Source organism: Oncorhynchus keta, chromosome 25, assembly GCF_023373465.1.
Source record: "Oncorhynchus keta strain PuntledgeMale-10-30-2019 chromosome 25, Oket_V2, whole genome shotgun sequence".
Lineage (NCBI taxonomy): Eukaryota > Metazoa > Chordata > Actinopteri > Salmoniformes > Salmonidae > Oncorhynchus > Oncorhynchus keta.
In genome coordinates, this window is record NC_068445.1 from 12,194,784 (window position 1) to 12,218,785 (window position 24,002).

At 42.2% G+C, this 24,002-nt stretch overlaps 1 protein-coding gene and 1 pseudogene across 4 annotated transcripts in view; one reads left to right on the top strand and one right to left on the bottom strand.

Moving 5' to 3' along the window:
* Positions 1-13,872: 13,872 nt before the first annotated feature.
* The window catches only part of LOC118358189 (uncharacterized), a 30,629-nt gene continuing 20,499 nt past the window's right edge, over positions 13,873-24,002 (top strand). The window contains exons 1-2 of one of the 4 annotated variants that reach the window (XM_052478636.1): positions 13,873-14,050; positions 22,440-22,617. The gene's annotated coding sequence lies outside the window, so the exon portion shown is untranslated. The remainder of the gene's footprint in view (positions 14,051-22,439; positions 22,618-24,002) is intronic. The other 3 variants (XM_035735728.2, XM_052478637.1, XM_052478634.1) reach the window with 3 other exon arrangements.
* Positions 15,262-15,935, bottom strand: LOC118358190 (cofilin-2-like; annotated as a pseudogene).

Here is a 24,002-nt window from a genome sequence, read left to right on the forward strand (position 1 = left end):
GTGAAAACATCGTCGGGAGAGCCGGGGTTTGCGGTATGGTGAATGATGTTTTCTCTGAAGGTGCCTCAGCATTGGGGCTGCAGACGGTATGTGTTTTGTCTCTGTGTTGCTTCCACTGGTCATGATCCCTGTCACACCTTCACTAATCATCCACTTCCTCCTCCAGTTCTACCTGCTGTCTTATATCATCATGACAGCACCACTAGAGATGAGCTGCTGTTCAGTCAAAATATTTGCATTCTGATCTAGCTCATTTGTGGATGCAGTCAGTCAGACATCTGTTTAATGGAGCACTTTCAGCTGGTAAACTAAGCCCCTCCTCCCCAGCCTTAGCTCCCATTAGGTTGTGACCATTATGGGGAGAGTCATCCCACTGGGCAAAAACGGGTTGAATCAACGTTGTTTCCACGTCATTTCAACAACAAACTGCAATGTGATGACGTTGAATCAACGTGGGAAAGTGATTGGATTTACCCAACTTCTAACCTGAATCCAATGACATGGTGAATTGTTTTGCGGATTTCATGTTGAATTCACGTGAGTTGTTGGGTGTCCAATCAAATACGCATCTTTGGCCAAATGGTAAAATAACCATATATTATAATATCATTTTGTAGATAATCTTTTAAGAAAACAAATGGCATTAACCTCATGTCTCTCTCATAACACGTTCAGAAATGATTGGAGTTTTTACCATTGTAGGATGGCCAAAATTATTGTGACTAAATCAATAGAGGCCTGAGAAAAAAAAGTGGTTAAAATATCCGGGGAATTGCATCAGGTCAGCTAGGCTGGATTCTGTGCATGAATTAAAGCTTCTGTCTCCCTGACAGGCTCACTTTCCCGTTGAACCCGTCATCTTTCTTCTCGAATCCACAGGACATAAAACAATATAGAGGTAAGATGGATATCAATTTGAGACATGGCATGTAGTATTTTCATATTTGAGTATATTCGCTTTTCATAAAAATTAAAAAATACAAATAACATTTTTCAAAGACTTCTCACAAAAACAAGTGTATCTCCGTGAAATCTCAACGGAGCACTGAGCGTATACCAAGCTTTATTTTCGTTTACATTTAATTCATCTCGTGTCGTGCTTATCTTGCTTTCTGCGACCTACAGAAACATCTTTGACGACGACGGACAAAAATGTAAAATCCTCAAAAGTTGTTCGGAGAAACCTGCACCGCTATGTCAACAGAGATCGGTGCTTATGCTCGGGTGCATTAGGCTACAAAATCGGACTTTTGGGATATAAGATTAATGATATGCTAGAAAAAGGCCTAACTGAACAATCTGAACAGTCATATTTGTCTTGGTAAAATGTATTTTAGAACATCAGGAGGTGACAGTTCTTCACAGTGGGTGGGCACCCTATTAGTTGACAACTCAACCAAAAAAACTAGACGTTGAAATGACGTCTGTGCCCAGTGGGATGTGTCTGCTCAGAACTAATCCCTATAGGAACAATAACACACATTTCCCCTGAGCATGAGCATGACCTGAGGAGTTTACCAAGTACAGAGATCTGAGCTTCAGTAAAGGTGGAACTAAATACTGCAGCCATGGTTGATAAGGGACCCCTTTGCATGTAAAGACACTAGACATACATAATAAATAGTGTACAGCCGAGTGTACTGTACTGTACACTGAGTTTACAAACATTTAGGAACACCTGCTCCCTCAATGACATAAACTGACCAGGTGAATCCAGGTGAAAACTATGATCACTCATTGATGTCATTCGTTAAATCCACTTCAGTCAGTGTAGATGAGACAATTGAGACATGGATTGTGTACACTGAGTACACAAAACATTCGGAACACCTTCCTAATATTGCCTTGCACCCACCCCTTTTTGCCCTCAGAACAGCCTCAATTCATTGGGGGCATGGACTCTACAAGGTGTCGAAAGCGTTCCACAGGGATTTTTTAATTTTTTACATTTTTTTATTTAACCTTTATTTAACCAGGTAGGCTAGTTGAGAACAAGTTCTCATTTACAACTGCGACCTGGCCAAAATAAAGCATAGCAGTGTGAACAGACAACACAGAGTTACACATGGAGTAAACAATTAACAAGTCAATGACACAGTAGAAAAAAAAGTCTACATACATTGTGTGCAAAAGGCATGAGGAGGTAGGCGAATAATTACAATTTTGCAGATTAACACTGGAGTGATAAATGATCAGATGGTCATGTACAGGTAGAGATACTGGTGTGCAAAAGAGCAGAAAGTAAATAAATAAAAACAGTATGGGGATGAGGTAGGTAAATTGGGTGGGCTATTTACCGATAGACTATGTACAGCTGCAGCGATCGGTTAGCTGCTCAGATAGAAGATGTTTGAAGTTGGTGAGGGAGGTAAAAGTATCCAACTTCAGCGATTTTTGCAATTAGTTCCAGTCACAGGCAGCAGAGTACTGGAATGAAAGGCGGCCAAATGAGGTGTTGGCTTTAGGGATGATCAGTGAGATACACCTGCTGGAGCGCGTGCTACGGGTGGGTGTTGCCATCGTGACCAGTGAACTGAGATAAAGCGGAGCTTTACCTAGCATGGACTTGTAGATGACCTGGAGCCAGTGGGTCTGGCGACGAATATGAAGCGAGGGCCAGCCGACTAGAGCATACAGGTCGCAGTGGTGGGTGGTATAAAGTGCTTTAGTAACAAAACAGATGGCACTGTGATAAACTGCATCCAGTTTGCTGAGTAAAGGATTGGAAGCTATGTTGTAGATGACATCGCCGAAGTAGAGGATCGGTAGGATAGTCAGTTTTACTAGGGCAAGTTTGGCGGCGTGAGTGAAGGAGGCTTTGTTGCGGAATAGAAAGCTGACTCAAGATTTGATTTTAGATTGGAGATGTTTGATATGAGTCTGGAAGGAAAGTTTACAGTCTAGCCAGACACCTAGGTACTTATAGATGTCCACATATTCTAGGTGCTGGTCCATGGGGCGGCAGGTAGCCTAGTGGTTAGAGAAAGGTTGCTGGGTTGAATCCCCGAGCTGACAAGGTAAAAATCTGTCGTTCTGCCCCTGAGCGAATGACCCACTGTTCCCTGGACGCCGTAGATGTCAATTATGGCAGCCCTCCGCACCACTCTGATTCAGAGGGGTTGGGTTAAATGTGGAAGAAACATTTCAGTTGAATGCATTCAGTTGTACAACTGACTAAGTATCCTCGTTTCCATGTTGACTCCAATACTTCTTGTGTCAAGTTGGCTGGATGTCCTTTGGGTGGTGGGCCATTCTTGATACACATGGAGAACTATTGAGTGTGAAGAACCCAGCAGTGTTGCAGTTCTTCACACAAACCAGTGCGCCTGGCACCTACTACCATACCCCATTCAAAGGCACTTAAATCGTTTGTCTCGCCCGTTCACCCTCTGAATGGCACAGATACACCGTCCACTTCTCAATTTTCTCAAGGCTTAAAATTCCTTCTTTAACCGGTCTCCTTCACTTCATCTACACTGATTGAAGTGCAAAAGGTGGGTGCAACTCAATGTTAGGAAGGTGTTGTTGATGTTTTGTTCACTCGGTCTATATAGAACTCCAATTACTTTGTTTGACATTGTAACTTAATACAATCCAATTCCTCCATAGTTCACAAAGAGGCCAGTAAGCCTCCTCTCACCACACGTGATGCATAAGGCCCAACTGCTGCTGAAATCAATTTCCCCCATGTAATCTCCTCTGCCTTGCGCACAATGTGACACTGGCCGTATAGATTCAGTTTAATGGTTGGATGTGTTGAGACTGGATGTTTTCTAATGCTACTGTTTCTTAGTGTTCCATGGAGACATGCAGAATACTCACCATATAATACCGTGTGATAGGAAGTCTCTCACAGACGTCAAATTACCACGCCACAGAATGCAGAGCTGAGAACGTGCAGGACACAGGACAAGTGACCAATGATGTTGTGAAACAAGATGTCACGTTTAGACTGAATGTTGAGTTTGCCTTTGAAACGTGCTCGTATAACTTGTGTAACAGTGTTTTTGTCTTGTTTTTTAAAAGAATGATCATATCTATTCCCGAAAAGTAAATGCTCTTTACACACCAATGATCTGCAGACAGTTTGATCATCCAGATAACCTACACGGCACATAAGTATGTTTCCCATTCTTACAGGAACCCCATTTGTAAAAGTTTGATAGAAAAATACAATCCTGGGGTCTCTCTCCCACCTAGAGGGGGCTTAAATGATGATGAGCTAAGGGAACAGGCACCCAGAATGACCAGGCTAATAGGTCAGACATGTTGTGAGGTCTCATATCCTCTCAAGAGATCATTAACACCACATATTCCTTTAACTATCTCACATTTACCCACAATGCACAGTTCAAATGACTCCTTTCATAATGCAGGGGATAAAAGTGAACAGTAACTCTTCCAGCAAAGGAAAAGTGAAACGGGAACAGTGAAGCTGCAGACTTCCGGTGTAATGGTGATTTCATCCTTGAGGGTGGCCACGCCAAGGATATCAACCCAAAGAATCCAATGTCTGTATCCTGTTGTCCTGAGAGACGGGGCGCATGTGGTGCAGGCCAGCACTCTCAATGATAAAACGTCAAATATAAAAGTGGATTTACTGTCTTCTTGCTCTGGCCAGATGTTGGCAGACCTTCTCTTCATTTCACTTGTAAAACAGAGAGGGAAGCAAGTGAGCATGAAAAGCATGAATAATTCCAGGGCATTCTTTCTGAGGAATTGTCTGAGCTGTCTCATGAAAGAAAAGGCAGTATCTGTGAATACAGAGAGCGCTTTGCTGAAGATGGAATCCAACTGATAAAGCTATAGATGGACTATCAAATCTCTGAGGACTTCTTCCACCCAGTTCGGGAGCTCTCTGAAGATAAAGTCACTGCGCTGCATGGATGTAAATCATTAGAAAAAGGGAAAAAATCATTAGACAAGTATCGACTTTACATCCTAATCGTTTGTTTGTATTTTGCTAAATGATTTAAAAGACGTTGGGGGCAGGACAAGTGGGATAAACACATTGTATTGCTTTACATCCCCATATACATACAGGGAGACCTAATGTATTTTATTTGGTACTTTTGGGCAAGCCAGTGTATCCAGGGGTGATGTTGATAGTGATACCCATAGTGTGCATGTTCCAGGACAAGGGACTGTCCTATGACAGTGGGCAATATGCTAGGGGCTGAGTGAGTGAGGGGTTTGAGGGGATAGACTGATGGACAGACTGACTGAAGGGAAAGTCCCAGTGAGCCAGACAGTCTGGACAGCTGGGAGAACAGACCAGAACAACATCCAGCACACCATCCCCACATGACACCAGATACATTTCACTGATCAGCAAGGGGACTTTTTCTCATGAAAATTAAAGCTTCTAGGGAAAACGTAAAACATGTTCTGAAGACAAGCTTTGGGGATCCAGATGAAGTCACTGCTCTTTTTAACACTGGAGGTTCACTGGCTGAGAGAGACCAGACACTTTTCACTGTTCAACAAGGGAGACTAATATAACAGAGACATCTGGATTCTCTCTCAATGACACCTGGCGTAATTAGGACCAAATGACCATCTGGTCCAGACCCCCTTCTCCTTTTCTCTATCCTAGGGTTGTGTTAACGAAGAGACAGACCCCTGCACAATCTTCCTCCACCAGTACAGGGAGGAGGTCAGAGACCTGGCAGCGTTGTACAACCTCTCCCTCAACATCAGCAAGACAAAGGAGCTGATCTAGGACTACAGGAAACGGAAGTCCGAGCACACCCCCATCCATATCGACAAGGCTGAAGAGGAGCAGGTTGAGAGCTTTAAATTCCTCGGTGTCCACATCATTAAGGAATTATCATGGCCCACACACACCAACACAGTCGTGAAGAGGGCACGACAATGTCTCTTTCCCCATCAGGAGGCTGAACAAATTTGGCATGGGCCCTCAGATCCTCAAAAGGTTCTACAGCTGCACCATTGAGAGCATCTTGACTGGCAGCATCACTGCTTGGTATGACAACTGCTTGGCATCCAACAGCAAGGCGCTACAGAGGATAGTGCGTATGGCCCAGTAAATCACTGGGGCCGGGCTCCCTGCCACCCAGGACCTCTATACCAGGTAGTGTCAGAGGAATTGTCAAAGACTCCAGCCACCCAAGTCATAGACTGTTTTCTCTGCTACCGCACATTAAACGGTACCAATGCACCAAGTCTGGAGCCAACAGCATACTGAACAGCTTCTACCCTCTTGCCATAAGACTGCTCAATAGTTATTTAAATATACTGAACAAAAATATCAACACAACATGTAAAGTGTTGGTCCCATGTTTCATGAGCTGAAATAAAAGATCCCAAAAATGTGCCATACTCACAGAAATATAATTTCTCTCCAATTTTGTTAGCGAGCATTTCTCCTTTGCCAAGATAATCCATCTACCTGACAGGTGTGGCATATCATGAAGTTTATTAAACAGCATGATCACTACACAGGTGCACCTTGTGCTGGGGACAATAAAAGGCCACTCTAAAATGTGAAGTTTTGTCACACAACACAATGCCACAGATGTCTCAAGTTTTGAGGGAGTGTGCAATTGGCATACTGACTGCAGGAATGGCCACCAGAGCTGTTGCCAAAGAATTTAATATACATTTCTTTACCATAAGCCGCCTCCAAAATTGTTTTAGAGAAATTGGCAGTACGTCCAAGCGGCGCACAATCGCAGACCAAGTGTAACCACGCCAGCCCAGGACCTCCATATCCGGCTTCTTCACCTGCGGGATTGTCTGTTACCAGCTACCCAGACAGCTGATGAAACTGTGGGTCTGCACAACCAACGGATTTCTGCACAAACGGTCAGAAACCGTCTCAGGGAAGCACATCTGAGTGCTCGTCATTCTCACTAGGGTCTTGATCTGACTGCAGTTCGGCGTCATAACCGACTTCAGTGGGCAAATTCCTTTGATGGCCACTGGCACACTGGAAAAGTGTGCTCTTCACAGATGAATCACGGTTTCAACTGTCCTGGGCAGATGGCCGACAGTGTGTATGGCTTCATGTGGGAGAGAGGTTTACTGACATCAACTTCGTGAACAGAGTGCCCCATGGTGGCAGAGGAGTTATGTTATGGGCAGGCATAAGCTGTGGACAACGAACACAGTTGCATTTTATTGATGCCAATTTGAATGAACAGAGATACAGTGATGAGATCCTGAGGGACATTGTCGTTTTAGGATGATAATGAACGGCCCCCATGTCGCAAGGATCTGTACACAATTCCTAGAAGCTAAAAATGTCCCAGTTCTTCCATGGCCTGCATACTCACCAGACATTGAGCATGTTTAGGATGCTCTGGATCGACATGTACTACAGCATTGTCCAGTTCCCTCCAATATCCAGCAACTTCGCACAGCCACTGAAGAGTTGTGGGACAACATTCCACAGGCCACAATCAACAGCCTGATCAACTCTTCACGAAGGAGATGTGTCACGCTGCATGAGGCAAATGGTGGTCACTCCAGATACTGACTGGTTTTCTGATCCTGATCCTGTGACCAACAGATGCATATCTGCATTCCCAGTCATGTGAAATCCATAGATTAAGGCCTAATTTCTTTTTCAATTGAATGATTTCCTTATATGAACTGTAACTCAGTAAAATCTTTGAAATTGTTGTGTTTATATTTTTGTTCAGTGTAGTTAATCAATAGCTACCCGGGCTGTCTGCATTGACCCTTTTTGCACTAACTTTTTTGACTCATCACATATGCTGCTGCTACTGTTTATTATCTATCTATTATCTATCCTGTTGCCTAGTCACTTTATTCCTACATGTACATATATTGTCACGGTCGTCCTCCTCTTCATCTGAAGAGGAGAGGCGAGAAGGATCGGAGGACCAAAATGCAGCGTGATATGTGTTCATGTTGAATGTTTAATTAAAGAAAGAACTGAACACTGAAACATGATACAAAAACAGTAAACAAAATAACAACCGTGAAGCTAATGTGAGCTGCGCTGAAACAAGCCATCAACATAGACAATCACCCACAAACAAACAGTGCAACCCAGGCTACCTAAGTATGATTCTCAATCAGAGACAACTAATGACACCTGCCTCTGATTGAGAACCATACTAGGCCGAAACAGAGAAATACCCCAAAACATAGAAAAACAAACATAGACTGCCCACCCAACTCACGCCCTGACCATACTAAATAAATACAAAACAAAGGAAATAAAGGTCAGAACGTGACATATATATACAGTGCCTTGCAAAAGTATTCGGCCCCCTTGAACTTTGCGACCTTTTGCCACATTTCAGGCTTCAAACATAAAGATATAAAACATAAAATGTACATATCTACCTCAATTACCTTGTACCCCTGCACATCGACTGTGTATATAGCCAAGTTACTGTTACTCATTGTGTATTTATTCCTTGTGTTAATATTTTTATATCATTTCTCTTTTTTTTCTCTGCATTTCACTGTTAATCTACACCTGTTGTGTAACAAAGCATGTGACAAATACACATTTGATTTGAACTCTAACACAAACCAGCTGCTGCTAACTGCTCTGTCTATGCCCATGTGGATTCAGATTCAGTATAAGTGCCTCTCTCTCTTTGTTTTCTTTTCCCCCTCTCTCTCTCTCTCTCTCCGTCTCTGTCTCCCTCTCTCACCTCTGTCTGTTTCTCTCTCTCTCTCTGTCACCTGTCATGATTGGAATAAATATTGTACAGACCCGGGGACCTGCAGACAAGGCGAGGGGGAGAGAGACCATGTTTATGTGTAATGTAAATTATCACGCATAAAACATTTCCTCGATGTGGAATAGTATCCCATGTTTGATCACTTGACCTATCTTAAAATGTTGAGTGTCAGGAGACCATGAGTAGATTATCCCAGACTTTCAAGTGCAATGAATGAATGATTACTGCTGTGGCCACGTTAGAATGTGTGCGGATGTTTGAAATGTACTCCAGTAATAATGCCCACTCTCTTAATTAGCCAACAAATGAGTCAACAAATAGGTGAAAAAGACCGGATGGCTTCCATAAAGGTTTAAATGAGGCCTATTTCACAGTAAACATCCCCAACTCTCTCTGACACCCTCTGATGGCCCTCCAACTAAACACAACACCGACATAGCAGTCAACTGTGACATTTTGGTGGGAGTATTTTGATAGACTTGTTCCTTTAGAGAGGACGGGAGGGTAGAGGGGAGGATGAGTGTTACCTGTCACCTCTCCCCCTTTTTCTCTTCAAAAGAGGAATTGTATGTGAGAGAGCAATCATACATATATTGCATAGTTTTGACTTGTGGCACACATTTAATGGTGATTTTGTTTTTGCTTACTGCTTATGTAAGCAAAGGGGTGCGTGTATGGAAAAGCTCTGTGTGGTTGCAGGAGTAGGGAGATAAAACAGGGCTGGTGTCCGAAATGAGGTGCCTGTGGATAGAAGCTGTTTGGCAGGACTGCCAAGGTATAATAAGGGTGGGTGGGTTCACTGTAGGCTGTTAACTACCAGGGTGGTCTGCTACATTATGCCCTGTTATGGCTGTGCTTGTACTGCCCAACTGTTGTTCTAGGACCCATTGTCAGTCCCCTAATTCCCCAACCCCCTGCTCTTATGGTAGGAGAGGAATATGGAGGGGAATATGATTCACTCGATGGGAACAATATTGTTATGATTTGTTATTCAAACACAGATGTAACTCCGAATACGTTTTTCTAGGAATCAGTCAGGGAAACAGTGAGAGCTCTGCTGTAATTATGCCCAGAATTGTAACACATTTGGTGGGTGGCACCCTGGGAGGTAGACCAGACGCATGTCCAGCGTGGGTGTGAAAGAGGGAAAACGACAACTGTGTGTGTGTGTGTGTGTGTGTGTGTGTGTGTGTGTGTGTGTGTGTGTGTGTGTGTGTGTGTGTGTGTGTGTGTGTGTGTGTGTGTGTGTGTGTGTGTGTGTGTGTGTGTGTGTGTGTGTGTCTATTTATGTTTTATTGCAGAAACTGTTACATTTGTTTAGTTGCCACACTCCATGGTTCAATAGAGGATATTATATTGGATTTTGTTGAGGGTTCACAAAGAGCTCCTCGTCAAAATAAATTCCACTGGCGTCCTCACCACTAACCTCTGGCTTCCAGTCAAACAACATGGTCTCTTGTCTCCCATTATACAGTAAGTGACCTTAAAATGTTAAATAAATAAGGCTAAAAACGATCTGGTTTTGGTCATGGTATTCGACTTAGTTAAAGGTTATTTTCTCAGGCCACAAACTACAGTACTTATAAATGTCTTTATTTTTATGTACATCACCTGGAAATAAAGTTTACCACCGAAAGCTATTTGGATGGCAATTGCGAACTGCAATTACAACACACTGTGCATTTTATATCTCTCTTTATTGGGAATTTACACAGACCATGATGAGTTTAACTGCCCACCTGCCAAGTTCCTTTCCTCAGGATTAAAGAGCAGCATGACGATAAAATCTTCTCCCGTCATCTCTCAGTCCTGGATCAGTCCTGAATGATGAGAACAGATAACATAAGGCTTGATCAACTCCTCACATTCCCACACAATCTTCCTTCACCAATAAATAGGCCATGGTAGCGAAATAATTATAATATAGCAATTAAACACTGGAATGGTAGATGTGCAGAAGATGAATGTGCAAGTAGATATAATGGGGTGCAAAGGAGAAAGATAAATAAACAAATACAGAATGGGGATGAGGTAGTTGATGGGCTATTTACAGATGGGCTATGTACAGGTGCAGTGAGCTGCTCTGTGAGCTGCTCTGACAGCTGGTGCTTAAAGCTAGTGAGAGAGATATGAGTCTCCAGCTTCAGTGATTTGTGCAGTTCATTCCAGTCATTGGCAGCAGAGAACTGGAAGGAAAGGCGGCCAAAGTAAGAATTGGCTTTGGGGGTGACCAGTGAGATATACCTGCTGGAGCGCGTGCTACAGGTGGGTGCTGCTATGGTGACCAGTGAGCATCCAATTTGTTGAGTAGAGTGTTGGAGGCTATTTTGTAAATGACATCGCCAAAGTTGAGGATCGGTAGGATGGTCAGTTTTACGAGGGTATGTTTGGCAGCATGAGTGAAGGATGCTTTGTTGCAAAATAGGAAGCCGATTCTAGATTTAATTTTGGATTGGAGATGCTTGATTTGAGTCTGGAAGGAGAGTTTACAGTCTAACCAGACACCTAGGTATTTGTAGTTGTCCACATATTCTAAGTCAGAACCGTCCATAGTAGTGATGCTGGAGGGGCGGGAAGGTGCAGGCAGCGATCGGTTGAAGAGCATGCATTTAGTTTTACTTGCATTTAAGAGCAGTTGGAGGCCACGGAAGGAGAGTTGTATGGCATTGAACTCATCTGGAGGTTAGTTAACACAGTGTCCAAAGAAGGGCTAGAGGTATACAGAATGGTGTCGTCTGCGTAGTGGTGGATCAGAGAATCACCAGCAGCAAGAGCGACATCATTGATGTATACAGAGAAGAGAGTCGGCCCAAGATTTGAACAATGTGGCACCCCCATAGAGACTGCCAGAGGTCCGGATAACAGGCCCTCCAATTTGACAACTCTATCTGAGAAGTAGTTGGTAAACCAGGTGAGGCAGTCATTTGAGAAACCAAGGCTGTTGAGTCTGCCGATAAGAATGTGGTGATTGACAGAGTCGAAAGCCTTGGCCAGGTCGATGAATACGGCTGCACAGTAATGTCTCTGGATATCAGTATTGATATCCAGGAGAGATGGATTAGATGGATTAGAATTATGTCCCAGAGAGTGAGTGCAGCTCATTACTCCACCCCCCACAGTGAGGCCCCAACCATTGACAGTATAAAAGGGCCCAACCCTGAGGCCCTAAACTATGGGGATGACATCATGGTGAAGGCCAGGAAACCCACATAGTGGGACAACTGAGAGGGGCAAGGCCTCTTTCTAAATGGTGTGGAGTTAATGGGCCTACAGACAAGGACAGGCAGTGTTGGGGATATGAGCACACTGCTCCTATGTCTAATGGTTCATTTGCACATTAACACATATTATCTCCTACTTTAGCATGGCCATGGGTTTGGGGACTGGGGGACTCTTCAGCGTGGGTAACTAGGGAAGAACTGGAACAAGGAGGCCAAAAACTGAGATGAGGTAATTGGGGGTTTATTGAAATTCCGTGACTTAATCTGTTCCTCTACTGACATTGTTGTCGCAATAAAGAACGGAACCACAAGCCCAAGTATGAATAATTATGAGTACTATTAAAGAATCAATGGTTTAGTATGTTTAGTGTCCTAAGCAATAAACTCAATAACTGGGTTTCCGGAATATATGTCAAAACACCACTCCCCTTGTGCTTGAAGAGCCTAGTTTAGGCCCGAGTCAGCTAAACAAGGTTTATGTGACCCGAAAAGAAACTCAGCTGCTTATAACTTTGAAAATATTTTCTCCTCTGCACAGGAAATTGTCTTTTGACTCATCAAACATACCCAGTTACTAGTTTTGATAGGGCTACCCTGTCTGGGGAAATGGTGCATGTGAAAATATCTCATTGAGTGTAGTTGACAGAAAAGTCGCCAAGGGCATTGCATAAGAGACTCCTATTGTAAGTCACATAGAAAAGTATTCCAATGTCACTGCTAACTGGTCCCTGTGGAGATGCGCTGGCTTGTTTTGGACACAGGGGGCAAACAGACATGGCTAGTGTCTGAATAGACTGTGGGGAATACCCAGTTTTGATGTTCTTCCACTTATTAACTAGGAATGATGCCCTCAGAATGTTCACAGGCTTTCCAATCATACATGGGGAGAAACAACTACAGTGCACTTACTAGGACTGGGAACTAAAGCAACAAAAAGGCTAATCTTATTTTTTTGCTTGAGATGATGAATATTAAGTTTCTGAAATGTCCCTTTAACATTTTCTCCATATGAGCTAAGACTAGGATCCATTTTTAGTTTTACAATGGGTGGATACACAATCAAAATATCATACTGAAGAGACACTGGACACATCTGCCAGGAACTTCTATTTCCGAAGTCAGGACACACTAGGGATATGGAAATGGGGGCGCCTGAGTCTGACCTCCTGCTGCAATGACACTGAAAAACATTTATTCCTATAAATTACCGATGTCTCCCCTCTCACATTACAACCTATATGGTGATTTGATTTCACAGTTGGAGAACACATCATCGACTAAGGTCTAGGGCAGTGTAGCTGTCGGTAGAAAGACAGTGGTGGCTGTACTGCGCTATACTGTCAGGTTCTAGCTGCTTCTGTTCAACAGCAGTTTCACCTGGCCAACGTCAAAGACATGGATGGCGACAGGTTTGTAAGTGGAACCAGACAACAGGAGCTCTACCACATGAAGCCTCCTCTCCTGGAATCAGTCCAACATGCAGCTCACCGGGTACAAGGTGGAGACAGACAACAGGAGCTCTACCACATGAAACCTCCTCTCCTGGAATCAGTCCAACATGCAGCTCACCGGGTACAAGGTGGAAACAGACTAAATCTAGATATATGAATTCCTTCTTCACCTGTCCTCCTTAAAAAGTCCTCAAATGAGGTACGGAGCAGTGACAAAAGCGTCACCAAGGAGCCCCAAATCCACTCGATAATGCTAAGCTTCCTCCTCACTCACACGGGTGACCTTTAAGCATTATCTTGGAGGATTATTGAATTACTACCATAGGCTGCAAGACCAATGCATATAGATACAATGGTTAGGTTTGGCTCCACAACAACTGACAAACTTTCCGTAGACTATTATCCACAATGTCTGTGAATCATATACTGTACACTTGTTGGTAAAGTTTGTTGTTTGTTACTATGACAATACTGAAACTTACCCCCTCACCAACCACAAACAAATCCTGTGACTTAGCTCATTGTGCCCGTGGCAACAGTAAAGTGGGCTCTGTCAGCCCTGTAAATCCCTGGGTGTGGATGAAGACTAAGAGAAACACATGAGAAAATGGGCTGACAATCAGAACACCACAGAAACATTCCCTCAAAGTCTATGATGGTGGTCAAAATCTTGGACATCTTCGGAGAGCAGGTAAGAATGGTTTGGAAAACGTTATTGTTGTGGTGGGAATGGTGGAAGGCTCTGTGTTAGAAATTGCCCCTAAAGGCTTGTGTGAGAAACACTCACATATGGTTTCTCTTAGATTGTTGACAGAGACGCTTCATTCCCAATGCACGAAAACAATATATAAGTACTGAATCCATTCCAGAATGACAAGCCTTCTTTTTTCGTAATAATGTCTTGGGTGGGAAATTTGGTTACAAAAAAATCAGACTTTCAAAGGATTTGGGAGATGAATTGGTCACGGGTCAAACTGTACCTATTGCATTGAGGTATTCCCATATAGTTAGATTGACACCAGTCCTCTAATCAAAATGACAATCCAGTTCCATCCACTGTGATCCTCTAATCAGGACCTGCTCTGTAAACTCAACTCACAACTGGTTATGATCATCACTGAAACCGCAGCCAAACATTTACTCTTCAGCTGTAATAGGCCTGATTACTGCCCACTGTCATTCTCACAAACAAAAAAGAAAGACAAATAGACATAGTAGACGACTGTTTATAGTACAGCTTCCAGTGACAGGATCATTTGTATACTTAAATGTATATACACATATAAATGTGTAAACGGATCTGTGATTATGTAAGTGTTGGATTGTTTCTATTGTGATATCACATTGATGTGTGTGTTTGTTATGCTGGGTGTACTGTATGTGTCTGTGGGGGTGGGGTAACTATTATTATGCTTTCTTGGCCTGAGCTCACTTCTAAAAGTGTTGTCAATCTCAAAGTGACCTCGCTAGCATGAGGACCAAGTATTTTTTCGCAAAATGGGTACTGTTTAAGACACTGTTGTGTAAATCTACTTTATTGCCTCTGCAAACCTAAAAAGGCAAACCTTTTCCTGATTATTTTTTTATACATTTTTACATTTACTGTTTTATTGAAGTTTCATAACCATTATTCAATCATATGGAATTCCTTGGCACCTGACAGGACTAAATGGTGAGGGTGTGAGGGAAAATGTGTGCAGAACAGTGAAAGACTAATGATGATTCACTCAATTTCCCTGGTTGCCCGCGTTCCTGCTGCTGTTTCCTAAACTCAATGTTCAATAAGTCCATTAAAAAAATAAATCACCACGTCGCTATGCATCTGCAATCATCATCATCAGAAGAGGAAGAGGAAAGCCGTTACAATACCCTCCACCCCATCTTATTTGTACTCTAAACCCCCCTCACCCAATTCCTTCTCATTCTGGAATGAACAGCCATACCCCGGGACTTCAATTCTGTTTTTTCTTTCCCTGTAGGCCTCAGTTGACAGAGTGGATTTATACAGGCCCACCTTCAAGGGTGACCACTGATGAACCTCCAAGCTTCTCTGCTAAGGTGCACCGATCTTTGATGTCCTCCAAACCGTGAACTTGCCATTCATGCTCGAAACCTGTGAATTTCTTCTTAATGGCATCCTTTGAGCTGGCATAGATAATTTTGCTCTACAGCGGAGCACCTTCTGGGGCCCAGAAGATGAAGACAAGGTCATCCTTCTTGGTCTCCTTGGTCTCATAGGTTGCGTCAAAGAGGGCGTAGCGACAGTCGTCTGCAGGCAGCATCTTGACAAAGTGCAGGAAAGGGTCTGCGATGGTGGTACCCACATCACCGGTCAGAATCTCTTTACCTGCTTCAAGGATAATGTTCTTCTTGTCCTCGCTCAGACAGAACAGCACTGCCTTCTTCCTCTTCTTCTTCTCATCCTTGTTCGCCTGGGCCTTATGGACCTTCATCACATTGAAGACTGTAATAACTTCATCAGTCACTGTCACCCCAGAGGCCATGGTTGGGTCTTTCGTGCATCAGCGTCTGAGTCGAAAATGAAATGTTCGTTCTTCTTGTTGAGCTCACACTAGACCGGGGCTGTGACCTTCTACCTAATAGACCCTTTTCCAGTACACAACACACTGACGCCAACCACCTATGCGCGCGACTATTGGCAGCAGTAAAAAGCCATCGCCATCTGCGCCCATTCAACATAGCCTAGATTAAAAATTGTATTACTTCTAAACAAAATAACTTTTTGGGGTTCTCATACGCTTACAATGATGTTTTGATTATTGCTTGAACATACACTTACATTGATGTTTTGATTCTTGCTTGAGATAAGATTATATTTAGTTGTGATTTTTGCAAAATAACTATTTTGGATGCAACAGCTGTTAGCTTGAAGCTCATTGATATGGGCTGTAGCAAAAGCTAGCCAAAGAGCCATTTTACCGGTTGAATGGGAAGTGTTTTTTAAGTATAATGCAGTTGATTTGCAATGATGACACAAGCATTGTGTTGAGCAAGACTTTCACGAGCCTTAAAAACCTATTATAATCCAAAAGTAGTGTGAAATGAACTCATAAGCAACATGTAAATATTGTTTATTTGTTTTGCTGCCGTTCTATAAGAATTCCCCCTTGTTCTGCAACCAACTTGCGCACAACGCCCTTGTGTTGCAATGTTTGCAAACACAGAAAGGGGTATATAGGTCGTTATCCATAGAATTAGCAATTAGACTACTAGAATGATCCTGAATCTTCTTATTATGGTCCAAAGGTCAGCAATTTTTTTGCCAACCATGATTTGCCAGTGCTGTGATAACATATTAGCTATGTTCGAATATCCATACTAACATACTGTATACTACATACTTAATGAGTATATACTACATACTATTAGTTCATTTTAGTATACTGTAAACAAACGGTAACCTTTTAGTTGAGCGTACTAGTGCTTCGCCTGTCTACTGTAAGTTGATGCTGTTGTTATGCAGCCTCTTGCTAGCTTGTTAGCATAACAAATGACTGGCTAGACATTTTATGATTTCAGGTGTGTTTGTAAATTCAATCTGTTCATAAATCCAGAGCGTTGTCAGATTGTCCGTTGTGCTTCGCGCTCGTAGTGTCCAGAACACACATTGGAAGCTCTGGCCAAAGTGTAGGGTGGATCCGAGCGTTCTGACTTCACAACGGCAGTCAAGCACCCAAGATAACTGGCTAACATTGGCTAGCTTGCTAGCGAATCCCAGACACAAATGAGAGAACACCTCACTCTGATCATTTTACTCGCTCTAGCAGAGTTGGTTAGGCTGTCTTCATGTTATCCAGAGCGTTTGTGACCGTAACTGTGCTGCTGGCAACAATTTAATGATGCTTTTTGTGCCGCTGCTTTTTGTGCCGCTGCTTTTTGTGCCACTGCTTTTTGTGCCGCTGCTTTTTGTCTTTTGTGCCACTGCTTTTTGTGCCGCTGCTTTTTGTCTTTTGTGCCACTGCTTTTTTGCCGATGTTTACTGGCACCGGCCGTTGAGCGTTCGTAAATTCATCAGTTATTCTGCACTCTGGCACACTCAGACTAGAGTGCTCTGAAATAGGAGTAGATAGCAGGAATTAACAATATCCATTGAGAATGCACAACGACTATACTACTTAGCTAAGAATGACGTGAATAATCAAGTCAATAAATGTTGGGGAGTTAGTTAAATAGCATATAGTTAATATACTGCCTGGCAATTTCGATGTATTAATAGCCAACTAACATTAGGTAGCTAGCTAACATACCGGTACATACTGCTGTAATGATATGCTATGCGGTTTGTAAGGATAGCGTAGCTAACACATTGTCAGCCAACAGAATGTGTAACGGAACTTATTTGAAAAGTCATTACTTAATTACATTGCTCAACATTTTCTTAACATTTGTCATAATTAGTTAAAGCAATGAATTTGTATCTGCTCTTATTGGACTCTGCATATTTTCTGCCATTTTCTTCAAATCTGAAAACGTTATGGAGCCACGCCCATTTTCTGAACAATTGCATTATGGGCCCTAAAAGTACGGAAGTAGTGTTCACTGCTTGTATACTTCGTATTTTGGTGAATTTAGTACGACATCTGGGAACTTTTGCCATAATAACTATATCCATACTATGACCAATAAGCATGCTACATACTCAATTTACGTCACAAATAGTATGGTAAATGCAGTTAGTATGAGTATTCAAACACAGCTAACGTGTAAAATAATTAATGTGAAGAATTGATCGCAATATCCATTCAAACAATGCTGTCAATCCACAGCCATGAAATCATTTGATGATAGGACATTTATGGTCTGTTTACATATATTTGAGAGGCTATTTATACATAACATTTGTATAAAACCTGTATAAACTGTATTTATAATTATCTGACAATATTTTAAGGTGACTATTATTCCATTACACAATTTGTGACATCACACTTTTATTTTCCTGCATAACTAAAAGCAGGGAATGTATCACCTATGCCTCTACTGCCATTCATTCCAATTAGACTGGTTTTGGATTTCTCCCTGACCAAGATGGCTTCCATTTTGACCCCATTATGGAACTTTGAGGGTTTATGACACAGCCCCTCCAGTAATTTAATAGGATCTCTATGTCACTATCAATAAACATCACAATAAGGTGCAGAGTGTTTGTTTTGCCTGCTGGAGGGCAAGGAGACCCTCAGCTCCGCTTAAACTATTGACAACTGCGTGCTGTTTACAAGGCATTTTTAAATAAAAGTTAACTATTTGGTTGTGATGCCTCGTTCATGTGCTAGTCGGGAACAAGGACATTTCCGACTTGCTAACTGGTTGTAGTCATACACGTGCCACATTCAACGAATCTGCAAGTCGGACGTTTCTAAGTTTCCTAGTTCCGACTAGAATGTGAATGTGGCATACAATCATCACCTCTTGAAAATTATAGTCAGAACTACACATTTCGATTATTCCATGCAAAAAAAATGCTTAATGCCAGGGCTCTTATGAGATGTTTGATTTCATTTTCAATTGCATTAATGTCAGCAGGGATGGGTGGGTTACTTTCTAAATGTAATCCGTTACAGTTACCTGTCCACAATTGTTATCAGTAACATAACTTTTGGAATCCCCAAACTCAGCAACGTAATCTGATTACATTCAGTTACCTTTAGATTACTTTCCCCTTAGAAGGAATTAGAAGAAGAACCACATCTATTGCAGGATAAATCAATGTTGAATTTTACATAGCTGGCCATATATGGATGTTACATATTTTTCTAACCCATCGCTTTCTACTACATATAATTATACAATTAAATTATATCTTTACATTAAAAACCAAAGTCTATCAGAATTCCAGTCATTCCAATAAATGTTACACCTTGGTCTTCAAGAAAAGGACTTGGAAATATGGAAGTATAGATTAGCCAAATTGATTTACCTGAGCATATCCCCGAAACTATTGGCCAGCCCTACTCTGTTATTTATGATTTTGTTGTCATGGAGGATTTGAATTGGGGAAAAAATGCTGCGCTCATTGAATGGTATGCTTTGAGCATGAGTGAAAAGTCCTTTTTACATGTGAAAAATGAATTCCATATGCTGCATATGATATAGGCGTATTGTTTAACTTTTTGTTGGTGAAGCTTTGATATCTTAATAATATGCAGCTGTTTAAAGGGCAAATCCACAGATGAAACAATAACAAAATGGACGCCCCACCTCTTGTTTTAGTAAAAAGCTGAGGGAGGTGCCTGGAGAAATGTAACCACTCTCAGATTAATAGATAGAGCTATGGATGCAAGGACTGACCATCCATGATATAACAATTATTGTTTTAACTATGTTATGAGGCTATACAGTGTTTGTTTACATTTATAATGTTTACAAACATTGGAGAAAAACGAGCTTATATTTTGGGTTATCATGGAGTGTGACAGTTGAACTAAGCAATATGAGGCATTTATAAGTTATATTCTTCAAGAATCAATGGATATATACAGTTGAAGTCGGAAGTTTACATACACTTAGGTTGGAGTCATTAAAACTAATTTTCAACCACTCCACAAATTTCTTGTTAACAAACTATAGTTTTGGAAAGTCGGTTAGGACATCTGCTTTGTGCATGACACAAGTCATTTTTCCAACAATTGTTTACAGACAGATTATTTCACTTATAATTCACTGTATCACAATTCCAGTGTGTCAGAAGTTTACATACAAGTTGACTGTGCTTTAAACAGCTTGGAAGATTTCAGAAAATTATGTCATGGCTTTAGATAGGCTAATTGACATCATTTGAGTCAATTGGAGGCCAACCTGTGGATGTATTTCAAGGCCTACCTTCAAGCTCAGTGCCTCTTTGCTTGACATCATGGGAATATCAAAAGAAATCAGCCAAGACCTCAGAAAAATCCTTGTAGACCTCAACAAGTTTGGTTCATCCTTGGGAGCAATTTCCAAATGCCTGAAGGTACCACGTTCACCTGTACAAACAATAGTACACAAGTATAAACACAATGGGACCACGAAGCCGTCATACCGCTCAGGAAGAAGACACGTTCTGTCTCCTAGAGATGAACATACTTTGGTGTGAAAAGTGCAAATCAATCCCAGAACAACAGCAAAGGACCTTGTGAAGATGCTGGAGGAAACAGGTACAAAAGTATCTATATCCACAGTAAAACGAGTCCTATATCGACATAACCTGAAAGGCCACTTAGCAAGGAAGAAGCCACTGCTCCAAAACCGCAATAAAAAGGCCAGATTATGGTTTGCAACTGCACATGTGGACAAAGATCGTACTTTTTGGAGAAATATCTTCTGGTCTGATGAAACAACAATAGAACTGTTTGGCCATAATGACCATTGTTATGTTTGGAGGAAAAAGGGGGAGGCTTGCAAGCCGAAGAACACCATCCCAACTGTGAAGCATGGGGTGGCAGCATCATGTTGTGGGGGTGCTTTGCTGCATGAGGGACTGGTGCACTTCACAAAATAGATGGCATCATGAGGGAGGAAAATCATGTAGATATATTGAAGCAACATCTCAAGACATCAGTCAGGAAGTTAAAGCTTGGTAGCAAATGGCTCTTCCAAATGGACAATGACCCCAAGCATCAAATCAAATAAAATCAAATAAAATCAAATGCATTTATATAGCCCTTCGTACATCAGCTGATATCTCAGAGTGCTGTACAGACCCAGCCTAAAATCCCAAACAGCAAGCAATGGAGGTGTAGAAGCACGGTGGCTAGGAAAAACTCCCTAGAAAAGCCAAAACCTAGGAAGAAACCTAGAGAGGAACCAGGCTATGAGGGGTGGCCAGTCCTCTTCTGGCTGTGCCGGGTGGAATTATAACAGAACATAGGAAAGATGTTCAAATGTTCATAAATTAACAGCAAAGATGTCCTTCTGTAGCTCAGTTGGCAGAGCATGGCGCTTGTAACGCCAGGGTAGTGGGTTCGATTCCCGGGACCACCCATACGTAGAATGTATGCACACATGACTGTAAGTCGCTTTGGATAAAAGCGTCTGCTAAATGGCATATATTAAATGTTCATAAATGAACAGCATGGTCAAAAAATAATAATCACAGGCAGAACAGTTGAAACTGGAGCAGCAGCACAGCCAGGTGGACTGGGGACAGCAAGGAGTCATCATGCCAGGTAGTCCTGAGTAGTTCCAAAGTTGTGGCAAAATTTCTTAAGGACAACAAAGTCAAGGTATTGGAGGGGCCATCACAAAACCCTGACCTCCATCCTATAGAAATTTGTGGGCAGAACTGAAAAAGCGTGTGCGAGCAAGGAGGCCTACAAACCTGACTCGGTTACACCAGCTCTGTCAGGAGGAATGGGCCAAAATTCACCCAACTTATTGTGGGATGCTTGTGGAAGGCTACCCAAAACATTTGACACAAGATAAACAATTTAAAGGCAATGCTACCAAATACTAATTGAGTGTATGTAAACTTCTGACCCACTGGGAATGCGATGAAAGAAATAAAAGCTGAAATAAATCATTCTCTCTACTATTATTCTGACATTTCACATTCTTAAAATAAAGTGGTGATCCTAACTGACCTAAAACAGTGAATTTTTACTAGGATTAAATGTCAGGAATTGTGAAGAGCTGAGTTTAAATATATTTGGCGAAGGTGTATGTAAACTTCTGACTGATATATATATATATATATATATATATATATCACAGAGACACTGGACTAACGCACTTGCCAGAGTCTTTAGGATGTCTATAGCTAGGTTTCCATCCAATTGGCTACAGATTTTCATGCGAATATTAAAAAATCTGCGCATTTGAAAAATTGGCACTGGACAACATGACCTGGAAGATTTTAATTTTCCAAACATCCATATCCATTCAGATCCGAGTTGGTGTAGTCAGCTCCATCAATAAATGAAGGATATTGGCCAAATATTCCACATTTACAGTGCATTCGGAAAGTATTCAGACCCCTTCACTTTTTCCACATTTTGTTACATTACAGCCTTATTATAGCCTTGGTTTCATGCATGTTAACATTAGAAGCCTCTTCCCTAAGTTTGTTTTATTCACTGTTTTAGCACACTCTGCCAACCCGGATGTTCTAGCCGTGTCTGAATCCTGGCTTAGGAAGACCACCAAAAACTCTGAAATCTCCATCCCTAACTACAACATTTTCAGACAAGACAGAACGACCAAAGGGGGCGGTGTTGCAATCTACTGCAGAGATAGCCTGCAGAATTCTGTCCTACTATCCAGGTCTGTACCCAAACAATTTTAACTTCTACGTTTGAAAATCCAACTCTCTAAAAACAAGTCTCTCACTGTTGCCGCCTGCTATAGACCACCTTCTGACCCCAGCTGTGCTCTGGACACCATATGTGAACTGATTGCCCCCCAGCTATCTTCAGAGCTCGCGCTGCTAGGTGACCTAAACTGGAACATGCTTAACACCCCAGCCATCCTACAATCTATGCTTGATGCCCTCAATCTCACACAAATTATCAATGAACCTACCAGGTACCACCCCAAAGCCGTTAACATGGGCACCCTCATAGACCAACTTGCCCTCTAAATGCACCTCTGCTGTTTTCAACCAAGATCTCAGCGATCACTGCCTCATTGCCTGCATCCGTAATGGTTCAGCGGTCAAGCGACATCCGCTCATCACTGTCAAACGCTCCCTGAAACACTTCAGCGAGCAGGCCTGTCTAATCAATCTGGCCCGGGTATCCTGGAAGGATATTGACCTCATACCGTCAGTAGAGGATGTCTGTTTGTTTTTTTAAATGCCTTCCTCAACATCTTAAATAAGCATGCCCCGTTCAAGAAATGTAGAACTAGGAACAGATATAGCCCTTGATTCTCTCCAGACCTGACTGGCCTTAACCAACACAAAAACATCCTATGGCGTTCTGCATTAGCATCGAACAGCCCCCGTGATATGCAACTTTTCAGGGAAGTTAGAAACGAATATACACAGGCAGTTAGAAAAGCCAAGGCTAGCCTTTTCAAGCAGAAATTTGCTTCCTGCAACACAAACTCAAAAAAGTTCTGGGACACTGTAAAGTCCATGGAGAATAAGAACACCTTCTCTCAACTGCCCACTGCACTGAGGATAGGAAACTCTGTCACCACCGATAAATCCACTGTAATTGAACATTTCAATAAGCATTTTTCTATGGCTGGCCATGCTTTCCACCTACCCCTACCCGGGTCAACTGCACTGTAACCCCCACAGCAACTCGCCCAAGCCTTCCCCATTTCTCCTTCTCCCAAATCCAGTCAGCTGATGTCCTGAAAGAGCTGCAAAATCTGGACCCCTACAAATCAGCCGGGCTAGACAATCTGGACCCTTTCTTTCTAAAATGATCTGCCAAAATTGTTGCAATGCATATTACTAGCCTGTTCAACATCTCTTTCTGTCGTCTGAGATTCCCAAAGATTGGAAAGCAGCTGCGGTCATCCCCCTCTTCAAAGGGGGGGACACTCTAGACCCAAACTGCTACAGACCTATATCTATCCTACCCTGCCTTTCTAAGGTCTTCGAAAGCCAAGTCAACAAACTAATTACAGACCATTTTGAATCCCACCGCACCTTCTCCACTATGCAATCTGGTTTCAGAGCTGGTCATGGGTGCACC